This window comes from Heterocephalus glaber, unplaced genomic scaffold (genome assembly GCF_053883595.1).
Source record: "Heterocephalus glaber isolate CG9 unplaced genomic scaffold, H.glaber_assembly_v1.0 deba00001868, whole genome shotgun sequence".
Classification (NCBI taxonomy): domain Eukaryota; kingdom Metazoa; phylum Chordata; class Mammalia; order Rodentia; family Bathyergidae; genus Heterocephalus; species Heterocephalus glaber.
In genome coordinates this window covers 582600-596315 of record NW_028258506.1, presented here as the reverse complement: position 1 = coordinate 596315, position 13716 = coordinate 582600, and the positions used below count along the sequence as shown (strand labels likewise).

General features: G+C 35.8%; 2 pseudogenes; one reads left to right on the top strand and one right to left on the bottom strand.

The window, feature by feature from the left end:
• Positions 1–3331: 3331 nt before the first annotated feature.
• LOC106008725 (olfactory receptor 7A10-like) lies at positions 3332–4265 on the bottom strand (annotated as a pseudogene).
• Positions 4266–8721: 4456 nt separating this feature from the next.
• LOC147820499 (olfactory receptor 7A10-like) lies at positions 8722–13360 on the top strand (annotated as a pseudogene).
• The last annotated feature ends 356 nt before the right edge of the window (positions 13361–13716 follow it).

Below are 13716 nucleotides of genomic sequence, written 5' to 3'. Positions count from 1 at the left end.
AAATTGACAAAACTTTAGCCAACCTTGTCAGAAAAAGAAAAGAAAAGGCCCAAATCCATGCAATTAGGAATGAAAAGGGTGAAATTACAACAGACTCAGCAGAAATCCAGAGGATCATCAATACTTACTTCCACAACCTGTACACCAATAAGATGAACAACACAGAAGAAATGGACATAGTCCTAGATACATATGAATTACCACAGTTGAATGAAGAAGACCTAAAAATTCTGAACAACCCAATATCAACAAATGAAATTGAAAATGTAATTAAAAACTTATCAACTAAGAAAAGCCTGGGCCCTGATGGCTTCACTGTTGAATTATACAAGATATTTAGAGAGGAACTGCTGCCACTACTGTTTAAACACTTCAATGAAATTGAAAGGGAAGCAATACTCCCAACTTCATTCCTGGAAGCAAGCATCACCTTGATCCCCAAAGCAGAGGAAGGCCCAACTGAAAAAGAGAACTATAGGCCAATCTCATTAATGAATATAGATGCAAAAATCCTTAATAAGATAATGGCAAACAGAATGCAGAAGATGATCAAGAAGATCATACACCCTGAATAAAGTGAGGTTCATCCCAGGGATGCAGGGATGGTTCAATATATGAAAATCAATCAACATAATACACTATATCAATGGAGCCAAGGGCAAAAACTATATGATTATCTCCATAGACACAGAAAAAGCATTTGACAAAATCCAACACTCATTTATCATAAAAACCCTACATAAAATTGGAATAGATGGTCTCCACCTCAAACTGATAGAAGCCATCTATGAAAAACCAACCACCAGTATCATACTAAATGGTCAAAAACTGAAATCCTTCACACTAAAATCAGGAACAAGACAAGGATCTCCACTATCACCACTCTTGTTCAATATAATTCTGGAAACATTAGCCAGGGCAATTAGACAAGAGAAAGAAATAAAAGGAATAAAGATAGGTAATGAAGAAGTGAAATTGTCATTATTTGCAGATGACATGATACTCTATATAGAACACCCCAAGAACTCCACCAAAAGTCTTCTAGACTTAATAAACAAATTCAGTCAAGTAGCTGGTTACAAGGTCAACACACAAAAATCAATAGCTTTCCTCTACACAAATGACAGACTCACTGAGAGAGAAATAGGGCAAATAATTCCTTTCACAATAGCATCCAAAAAACTGAAATACCTAGGAATCAACCTAATGAAAGAAATCAAAGACCTTTTCTCTGAAAACTATGGCACTCTGAAAAGAGAGATTGAAGATGATATCAGAAAATGGACAGACATCCCCTACTCCTGGGTAGGAAGGATCAATATAGTGAAAATGGCCATAGTTACAAAACTGCTATATAGATTTAATGCAATTCCAATTGAGATCCCAGCAGCATACTTCATAGAGCCTGAGAAAACAATCCAAAAATTCATTTGGAACAAGAAGAGACCCAGAATAGCAAAAGCAATTCTAGGTAACAGAGACATGGCAGGGGGTATCACAATCCCCAACCTGCAACCATACTACAAAGCTACTGTGATAAAAACAGCATAGTACTGGCAAAGAAACAGACTTGAGGATCAGTGGAACAGATTAAAAGATGCAGAACAATGCCAGACACACTCAGCCATCTCATCTTCGATAAAGGAGCCAAACACCCTCACTGGAGGAAAGATAGCCTCTTTAATAAATGGTGCTTAAAAATTGGGCTTCAACTTGCCAAAGATTAAAACTAGACCTGTACCTCTCACCATACACTAAGCTAAAATCAAAATGGATTAAAGATCTAAATATTAAAGTAGAAACTCTGAACCAATTGGAACTGAGGTTAGGTAGAATCCTTGAAGACATTGGTGTAGGAAAATATTTTATGAACAAAAGCTCAGTTGCCCATGAACTAGCACTAACAATCAACAAGTGGGATCTCTTCTTATTAAAAGGCTTCTGCACAACAAGAGAAACCACCAGCAGTGTGAAGAGACAACCCACAATGTGGGAAAAAATCTTCACCTACTCTTCCTCAGACAAAGGTCTACCATCTCAAATCTATAAAGAATTTTAAAAGATTAGACCTCCCAAATTTAGGGACGCAATCCAAAAATGGGCATCTGAAATGAACAGACATTTCTCAGACAAAGAAGTAGAAATAGCAAATAAATACATGAAAAAATGTTCAACATCACTGGTCATTCGAGAGATGCAAATGAAAACAATGCTGAGATTCCACTTCACTCCAGAAAGAATGGCTGCTATCATGAAATCAACCAGTAACAAATGCTGGCAGGGCTGTGGGGAAAGAGGATCCCTTCCCCACTGCTGGTGGGAGTGCAGGCTGGTACAACCACTGTGGAAATCAGTATGGAGATACCTCAAAGAACTAGGACTGGAAGTCCCATTTGACCCTGCTATTCCCCTGCTGGGTATCTTCCCCAAAGAATTAAAAGAATCATACCACAGTGATATAGGTGCACCCATGTTCATAGCAGCACAGTTTGTAATAGCTAAAACTTGGAAACAGCCCAAATGCCCATCAACTGGAGACTGGAGAAAGAAAATGTGGTATTTTTATAAAATGGAGTACAACTCAGCCATAAAAAATGAGAAATGAGAGACATTTATAGCTAAGTGGATGCACATTGAGGCGATACTCTTAAGTGAAATAAATAGGATACACATGAATAAATTCTGAATAGTTTCTCTGGTTTGAGAAACTGAAAGTGTAAATAAGGACTAAATGTATAAGGTAAGGTGAAGTAGGAAGAAAAGGGGCAACAGGGAAGGGAGTGGGAGGGCTAGGGGAAAGGATAGAAGGGAATGGGATTAATATGAGAAAATGGAAAAATAGGTACAAAATCTTTGTAAATAGGGAGGAATGAAGGGGTTGAAGGGAGGACTGGGCAAGGGTGAAAAATAAGAACCGAGAGGTATGTAAAAATGCAAATTTTCAATGATGAATGTCATTATATTGTATACCTAAAATGTACCAATGATTACAATGAATAATTGATAATGCAAAATAGGAAGAAAAGGTCCAAAGGGGTAGGGGTAGTGGGAGGGGCAGGGGAAAGGAAAGAAGGGAAATGAAAAGTGATGAGAAATGGAAGAAATGGAAATAAAGTCTTTGTAAACAGCGAAGGGTGGAGGGCTTGAAGGGAGGGCTAGGAATGGGGAAAAAATAAAAACCAAGATGCATTATGTAAAGGTACAATTCCCAGTGAGAAATGTAATTGTGTTGTATACCTACAATGTACCAATAAAAGAATTTAATTTAAAAAATGTTTAACAGAGTGTTAAATGATATAGAACAGTTTAAATAAAATCATGGGCATATTATCTAGCTCCTAGTTGCCCTCTTAAATAATGTTTTCGGAGCACTCTTGATGTCTTTATTCCTTAGACTGTAGATGAAGGGGTTCAGCATGGGTGTGACCACAGTGTACATCCCTGAGGCTGTCGAAGTTGGGTATGAGTTTTGGGTGACAGCAGAACTAAGGTACACACCCAGGCTTGTTCCATAGAATAAAGAGACCACTGAGAAGTGAGATGTACAGGTGGAAAATGCATTATACCTCCCCTGAGAAGATGAGGTTGCACATATGGAGGAAATTATTTTAAATTAAGGGTGAAGGATGCCAGCAAGGTGAACACCAGCCAGCAGCACAGTGGTAACATAAGTCACCACATCATTAGGAAAGTTGTCAGAACAGGCAGAATGCACTCTTTGATTAAGTTCACAGAAGAAATGTGGGATTTCCAAGTCAGTACAGAAGGACAGCTGCAACACCATTAAGCTGTGTAACAGTGCATTTAGGACAGTCAGGATCCAGCATGCTAGAACCAGCAACACACAGAGTTTGGGGTTCATGATGATCGTGTATTGCAGAGGGTGGCAGATAGCCACATAGCAGTCATAGGACATCACTGTCAATAGAAAGTTTCCAACATTACAAGTAGTACAAAAAATACACTTGAGTGATTCAGCCTTCATACATTATGACTTTACTCTGTGTCTGAATGTTCACGAGCATGTTTAGTACTGTGGTGGAGCTGAAACAGATGTCCACAAAGGACAGGTTGGAGAGAAAGAAGTACATGGGTGTGTACAGGTGTGTGTCTGACACTGTGGCCAATATGAAGAGCAGGTTCCCTAGCACAGTGGCCAGGTACATGGAGAGGAAAATTCCAAACAGCAAAGTCTGCAGTTTTGGATCTTCTGAAAATCCTAGAAGAACAAATTCTGCAATTTGTGTGTGATTTCTTGATTCCATATTGTTGATATAACCTGCAGAGTGAAGGGAGAGAGAGAGAGAGAGAGAGAGAGAGAGAGAGAGAGAGAGAGAGAGAGAGAGAGAGAGAGAGAGAAAGCAAGAGAGAGAGAAATATATAGAGAGTAAAGAAAGGTGTATGAGTGGTGACAAACAAAAACGACTTCTACTAGTAACCTCATAAATGCTATCACTTATTTTCTACAGACCTTATTTTTAAGTTTCATGTACTTTTGGGTTCTCTTTAATTGATCAGTCTGTCATCTCTGCTGAGAAATTTCTTTCCAATGTTCAGCTTTCCAACAAGAGATCATGTATTCTATTAGTATAATGAAAATTTATTGTGTACATTATAAACTTTTCAATGAATATAAATCGTGTTAAAAGAACCACTGAGATAATATATTTATGGTGCAAAACACCAATTGTGCATATAATATAATGATACACAAGCAAACTATAAACATTGTATAAGATGTGAGAGACCATAACAAATGCCTGGAAGAAAAGGAAATAAAATAAAAATAGAGTGGGATGTTTATCATTTTAAAATTTTCTTTAAATTGAGTTTCAGGCAAGACCAGTAAACAGGAGGACATTGGAAGAAAGATTTCAAGGAAGATGGGGTGAGTGCCACAGGGAACTCTGGGGAAGTTGTGTCTGTAGGGGAAGTAGACAGAGCTAGGTCCTGAGAAATATGCATCATTCAGGTTTGCAAGGCCATGGAGGAGGAGTGTTACTGTAAAAAAGAGAAAGAGCTTGTGGTGTGACTCAAATGTGTAGGGTGAACATACTGGTCTGCTAAAAGTGAAGAGTAGAACAGTCATAGACAGAGGCTGTGAAGCATAGAGAGGAAGGGAGGATAAATATGGTCAAATAGTGAGTACACAGACACACTGAGAAGAATTAATGTCTACTACTCAATAGTACATTTTATTATAATTAAAAATACATTTCTGTATATTTCAAAATATCTAGAGATGATATTGAATGTTCACACACAGAAAGAATTAAATGTTTCAGGAGATGAATATTCTAATTACCACATTACATTTTACCACAAAAACATGCAAAATTATTATAGCTATTAAAACTAAAGGTTTCAAACATATCACATTGCAACCACATCCATACCATAATTTTCTTTTGTAGTGTGTATAACAAGATATAATAACATGTTTAAAAGAGACACTCTTTGTATAGATTATGAGATCACAAAGCTTAGAGCAAGCAACCAAATTTAAAAAATATCAGTGGTACCACTTATATCTATTATTTCATACAATCTTAGTTAGACAAACAGAGTCTCAGTTTTTGAGCTATAAAATATGATACCTGTGTTTGGCTCATTAGTATCTTGTAGAAATTAAATGAGTTCAGATTCAAGAATAATTTAATTTAACTCTAAAAGAGGAAGAGAGAGAAGAGGTGATGTTAGAAAGCATTGAAGTAATTCGTGTGTATATCCACATGAAATGAAATACATACTATAAAGGGATACCACCTATATGTATCATGGCATCATTCAATGTAACCAAGTTACAAAATCAACTAGGTGCCTATCAATGGAAGAATAAACAATTAAAATGTAGCATATGTGCATATTAAAATATTGTTCACTTATAATACTGAAATCTCACTTGCAGCAGCAGGGTTGGAACTTAAAGACATTACTGTAAGTGAAATGAGTCACATGCAGAACAACAAATACTGCAGGTCCTCATATGTGGAAGCTAGAAAAATTGATCAAATAGAACAAAAAATGAAATAATGGTCTCCTGAGTCAGGGAGGGAAAAGGAAGAGGAGAATCAGTGAAAGATTAGATAACAGGCACCCAGACACAATCAGATCTGTGGAACTGGTTCTGTTGTTGTACAGCAGAGTAGGATAAATACAGTCTACAGCAATCTACAACATACTTCAAAATACGGAGAATGCTCTGAAGTGTCACATCTATGATAAATAAATGTTTGAAGAACTAGAAATATTAACTATAGGTCACTACTCTATATGCATATATCAAATTATCATACAGCACCTCATGGTTAGGCACCAGTATTAAGGATAAATAAAAATATACTGAAATAAATAAAAAATACTGAAGAGAGTGTGGGCTTGTTGCCCTGAAACAGCAGGATAAAAATTCTCCCTCTGTCCAAATTTTGTTTTTCATTTGCTCCTTATTCAGTTGGTTGCAAAGGTTCATTCCATTTGAAATGGTTTCCTTTTTATTTACAACTGTTGTTTGTGTTCTGTCCTCTGTTTGATGAATCACATTTAGAGTTCAAAAGCTCTTTGACTTATGACAGGATTATATGCTAATAAAACCATTGTAAGTTGAGCTACATAAATCCAAAAAGCATTGAATGCATATAACCTACTGAAAATACTTGCTTGGTAACAGAGTGTGCTGCAGTCTCAGGTTGTTTTCCCTTGTGATAATGTGGCCCTCTGGGAACTGACTTGCTTCTGGTTATAAGCATTGTGGAAGAGTATGGTAACTCATATTACTAATGAGAGTGGAGGAAAAAAATGAGAGTACAATTTCCTTGGAATCACTTTTGCTCCATCATAAAAAGCAAGAAAGCCTATGTCAAAACATCACGTCATATTTTTATGCATATTGTGTGCAGAAAGCCTTTTTCTGAAATTACTCATCACTAAAAGCACAGAAACCCATATACACACATGTACACACAGAGAGCACGATATATATTTGTTATGCTCAGCTTACCCCCAACCACATTATTAGAAATAAATTGATACCAGGAAAATTATCATTATCAAATTAACTTTTTCCTAAGAATAGTGACTATAAATTCCAGTTCATCTCTCCTCATGTATAACTACGGAACTCCATTTTGTTACATTCAGTATCTGTCCTGTGTTTACAGAAACAAGCATTTCTCAATAAAAGGGGTGTGGTTATGTGGAACTAAGTGAGGAAAACTCCTAATAAGCATAGGTGGTCCATGAGGGAGAATAAGGAAAATCAGGCTTTCATCTTTGTGGTAGAATTCCAATTCCAGCAAAAATATTTTTTTAAATAAATTTGTCCAAAAGACAAAACAAGGTTTTGGCATAAGGAAACATAAAATCTGAACAACACAGCAGAAAATAAATAACAAATTTAGAAAAAGAAATCCAACAATTTGCAAATGATTTTAATGAAAAACAAAATACTCTTTGGTCTTTTTTCATGAGACACCAGAAAAATTATCTTTTCTTTGGCTGGGGTACATTCAATTGGTCTTTGTATAATTTAGTAATGGAGAAGAAAGTCTTCTTTCTCATTTTTCCTGTGAAGTTCTTCCTTTGTAATTCTTGGACTTTTGAATTAAATCTTTTTAAAAATATTCCCTCAATTTTTAATTGACACAATAATTTTACATATTTTTGACGTACAGTATCCTATTTCAATTCTCTTAAATGTGTGTTAATCAGATCAGGGTAATTGACATTTCTTTCACTTTCAACATTTATTACTTCTTCATTTGGGATCATTCAAAAGCTTCTGTACTGGGTATTTTGAAATATAGTATTAGAAGCTAACAGCCATAATAACCCCACTACATTGTAGAGCACTGAAATAATTCCTCCTATCAAGTGTCCCCCTTACTCATTCACATACTCATTCACATCCCCATTACTCACTCACTCCATAACCTCTTCCCTCACACTCTTTCCAGCCTCTAATAACCACAATGCTACTCTTTTCTTTTTTCCTGGATCTTATATTGAGAAAGTCAATCAGTACACACAAGAGCTTGTTTTGGTAGTCAGACAGCCTGCAGTGGTTTCTCGCTGCCATATTTATAAAATTGTGCACAGCCATGAAATTTTTATGGAATAAACCTCTCCCTGTGATATACACCTAGTACACGATATCAAACAAACATTTATTTATTTGTTCTCTTTCTTAGCTATAATAATGTGAAGAGAAATTGAACAGGTAATTCTCCTGCTCATCTTTCTTTTCACAATGGTGTGTGATTATATGTGTATTATTTATTTAGAAAAAAAACTAAAGAAAATGAGAAGCTTTGAAATAAAACAATTGTGAGGGAAGTGTTCCACATTAAATACGTGGTTATAAAACAGTTACATTAAAGGAATTTGAATAACACTTTGAAAATTTACAGAAATTAGATATGAAAGAGCAATAATTTAAGAATATAAAAATAAATCTATAATTATATTGGTATATATCTTGGCATAAAATTGTATATTACACAGTGCTTGTAGAAGTTTCTGGGACATAAAAACACTTGGTCAAATTAGGAATTTGTTCTATATATATGGGCAATTATTATGAGTACAATAATTTATACTTCACAGAAAATTTTGAATAATTACAAGGTGGCATTAATGGCTATGTGAAGGAAAAAAAATTGGTACTTTAGCTTGGATATCTTATGAAAAGTCAGAAGATTTAAATAGCTCAGTGTGCAAGTAAACATGATTGTGATGTATGTCAAGAAAACTATGGTTAAAATCTTCATGGGTTATTTTAAGGTAACAAATATGTAAAAAGAAAAACGCTTAACTAAATGAAACTAAAACATTTTGTAGGCAAAAATTCCCTCTGAAAAATTGACACATAACAATATAAAATTCACTTGAAATTCTTATAGTTGTAAAAAATGAGCATAACATGTGAAATACTACCAAAAATGTAAATGTTAAGTATAATACAGTCAGTGAAACCATTAACATAGCCATTATTGATAAGAGAATTCCTTAAGGTACTATTGAGCAGGGAACTCAGGAGGACACAACCTGGAAAAGAAGACTGCGCTGTGAATAAAAATAATTCACAATGTATCAGGCCCTTGAATAAAAAGTGCACAGATGTGAATGTGTGTGTAATACAGAATGAGAACTTTTGAGAGAATGTTAGAATTTAGGTGACAAAGAATGGCAATGAGAATGTAATCAAGTTCATCCATTCAAAACAACTGTATGAAATAAAGTAAAAACTATGATGTACTTTAAAAAGTAAGTACAAACAGGTAACTATTTGACAGCACTAACATGAGGCATTAGTTCCAAGTTAAATTGCCAAACTCTTAGAAATAAAACAGCAAAATATCATTTAAAATGCTAGTACAAGTAATATCAAAAGTTATGTTATATAAAGGTTTGTATGTTATATAAGGTCATAGGGATTAAAATATCCTTAAGATGTAAAAGCTGATTTTTTATTCAAATGATATGGAAAGGCAAGCAATGATGGCTGACTTGATTTGACTTTTCAAAAGGCACAACAAGGAAAAACAGATTTGAAAAAGAGTTAGAAATATGTGTATTTCTGTAAATGTATATTATTTACTGAAATAATGTAAATGAATTTTCTACATTTAAAATTGAGAGAAATAGGATAGAACCACCAGCTATAAGATTTGTATGCTTTGACCATTTCTCTCTAATAATTCAGATAAACAGACAAAATGTTGCTTTGTTGCTTTGAAAGCAACAAAGTTGGTGGAAAAGTTCAATTCCTAAATTTTAATGAATGTAATAAAAGACAATAATATGGTGAAATATTTGTATGTACCAACTTATCAAGGTGAATGCAATAATCATGTATTATAATTATATACTATTAATAAAAGAGAAAAAAATTCTCACAGGAAGCTTGCAATAGGGAAAGTAAACATCCAACAAACTCATACTTAGTCTCATGACAAAGAAATAATTGTAAGAGACTCATTAATATATCATATTTTACATGCTAAATAAAATTTTAAATGTGAATGGAGAGCATGATAGTACATAATGTAACTTTTTTGAAATATAAACTATTCTTACCAGGCTGTATTTGGAAGAAATACACTGTTTTTCAATGGAGCAGCATAGTCAAATGTGCCCTGTAATACTAAGAAATGAGATACTTTCACTTAACTCTATATCCATCCATAGCTGATGTCTGATTTCTCTGCTTCCCATAATTGAAAAGATCCTTGGAAACATGTTTCATTTTTACAGACATAACATCAGCCTCTCATTCCCTCTTCTAACTGTGCTTCCATTACATTCATGTCATGGTCAGCAATGACCCTACAACACTGAGTTAATTTGACACTTCACTATCTAAAACCATAAATATAAATATGAATGCATTCATTAAACCAGCAATCTCCAACAATCTCCTGCAACCTGCAATCTCTAAGCTTAGGGCTGAGATGGGTTTGTTCTCAGGGGATTTCAGGCACCTAGACATTGGTGGCTTCCAATCTCTGAACACCTCTTGCAGCAACTGTTGGACTCTTCAGACTAACCTGGATGAGATCTATAAGTGGAAGTTCTCTGTATGAAACTCCTAACTCCTTGAATAGTTAAATATGGAGAGGAAAACTATGTTCCTAGAAAAGAGAGCAAGAAACAGTCCAGCACTGATCCCTGAGCCAGGTTTAGGGTTCTGAAGGACACAACCATGTCCCGTCCAGTTCAAGTCTGCTCATTCTTAGGGACAGGATCAGAAAGAATACACACAACTCCTTAAACCTTCTCATTACTCACATCTCTCTCTTGGTACTAAAATCCCTGGACACATTATTATTCATGGGACATTATTCTGCTCAAGAATGATAGGTTTCCCCTGAAGATTCTCTGTTCGCAGGAGACAAAATTGAAAGTCAGGGGAATCCAGTGTTCATTACTCTTGCATGAACTGTTAACTGGACGTGATCTAGCCTCCCACACATCTTAGAAACACTGTCATTTAAAACAAATAAAACAGAAAAGTCCATTCTATGTGGTCAAGATTCTTATGTTCTCATTTTCTATGTGGAGAAATGAGAATCTCGGAGATAAGTGATCAACCCAAAGTTACAAATCAGATATCTAGGTATGGTTTTAATGGGAGCTGTTTGAAAATGTTTCCAGGCCCCTGCTCTATGCAGGTGGTCTCATCCACAGAGAATATATCTCTACTGGACCCTTGGAATTATTTACAGAATATTAGAAATTCCAACTGGGGCTATGCTACCACCACCCAGTGGGTAGATACCAACACATATATTGAGGCCTCACTGTTGGTTGCCCTAAAATATACTCCCTGAGCATCTTCTATAGGACAAAAGTTCTCAGAACATGATAACCTATTTTCTGTGTGTTTCTGTGTTTGCCATGGATTTATCTTTGTTGATACAGTTACATGGTTGAAAGGAGAGTTTTCATTTGAATCCACAGTGTGCTTTCATAATGAAAATAATAACGTGTATTAAGTACATAGTGGGGATGAGGTTCTCCCTGAGTCTTGCATCACCAGCTCATTACTCAGCATCCTCTGACACTATCTCTTTCACTCTCCTTCTCTTCTTTCACTTCTCATTGACTTCCACATGCGGGCTTTCTAAAGGCCTTGAACATCTTGAACAAGTACTTGCCTCAGGGCTTTTGCGCTGGCTTCTCTCCATGCCATCTGAAATTTCTGCAGAGAACCTCCTGGCTCCTGCTGTGTATTCTTGAGGTTTCTGTTCAAATGGCACCTTCTCTGTTCATCTGACCTAGACACCAAGGCAATGATGTCCTCAGGGTTGGGTGTAAGGATCAATGATAGAGGACCTGCATTGCATTCATGATGTCCCGGGTTCCACACAAGACACCCTAAGCAATACAAAAAAGGAAATTTCAATACACTTAGTTTCATTTGCTAAATGGCTACTTCACTATATGGCATATTATATAATTATTTTTAAATGCCTTTATTGAGATATAATTCATATTCACTTAATGTATATCATCTGGTGAGTATTTGCACATGAAAATGTATGTGATATCTTTACCACAAAAAGGAAATAGATATGTGATTTCCTTATTTACATACACTCTATGTCCATCTTGGGAATGTAAAACCTTTTGTTTTATAGCAGGGCTAATCATTACCTAGATTCAGGGCTTGAAACATGGTTAACACTCACTGTATATTCCTCAAATGTAAGAAACAGTTTATCAATAAATCTGTACATTACATGACTTCCTGGGGATAAAACATCAATGGGACACCCATGTCTAATTAGGAATGACACTAGGGATGTTCTAAAGGGAACACATCCTCAAAGAAAATGTGCAAACTAATTTCTAGACTGGAAAATGTAAATTGAAACATTTCAACTATATGGGTAACATTAATTTGTGTGAATAGCACTCCTGTTTTTTTTTCTTTTTCCTTGTAGTTGCATCCACCATATAGAGCTAGGAAACAACACAAGAATTTCTGCTTCTAGGATTTTCAGATGACATTGATTTGCAGCCCCATATATATGGCTTTTTCTCTCCATGTAACTTGTCACTATGCTTGGGAACCTACTCATTATCCTGACCATCATCACTGACTGTCATCTGCACATGCAAATGCACTCCTTAATTTCCAACCTGTTCTTTGAAGATATATGTTTTGTGTCTTCCACTGTGCCCAAGATACTGGTGGATATACACAGACAGACCAAGTTCATTACCTATGCAGTTTGCATCACTCAAATGTACTTCTTCTTGCTCTTTGTAGATCTGGGTGGCTTGTTCTTGGCTGTGATGTCCTATGACCACTTTGTGGCCACATGTCATCCCCTGCATTTCATGGTCATCATGAACCATGGCCTCTGTGTAGCTCTCATTCCGATGTTCTGGATCATGAGTGTCCTGCATGCCTTGCTACAAAACTTACTGGCATTGAAGCTATTTTTGTATAGATTAGCAAATCCATGATTTTTCTGTGAATTTAATCAGATAGTCCAACTTGCCTATTCTGAAAATTTTCTTAAGGACCTTGTGATACATTTTTTACCTGTGTTATTGGGTACTGGTTCACTTGCTGGTATCATTTACTCTTACTTCAAGATAGTTTCTCATCTGCTCAGGGGAGAATAAAGCCTTTTCCACCTGTGCATCTCACCTCTCAGTTTTCTCCTTATTTTATGGCACTGGCCTAAGTGTGTGCCTTAGTTCTGCCACAATCCATAGCTCACACTCAAATACAATAGACTCGGTGTTGTACACTGTAGTTACCCTTACGCTGACCAACTTCATCTACAGGTTGAGGAATAAAGATGTAAAGAGAGCTCTGAAGAGACTTGCAGCAGACGGGGGACTTTAGAAGGCCTCTTTGGATGTGGCTGAAGAAGTGCCCTTGCTGGCTGCATTCTAAACCTCAGTTTTGGAAATTGAGATTCTTTGATCCAGTTGTGAAGGGAACTTAGTCTATTTACTTACTGGTGTTTTCATTACTCTGATTATAATCTTCCTTTGTTAAAGTATTTGTTAGTACATGTTTGCCATAATAATGATTGCATTCATTGTGAGGAGTTGGTGCATAACACATCTTAATTCCTTTTATTCTTCCTTCCCCTCCACTCCTTTTCACCTCCTCCAACTCTAGATCCTCTTCCAGTTTAGAAAGAATCTATGTCCCTGTTTCCAATAATCTTTTATTTTAGTCTTTAAGTCATTTAT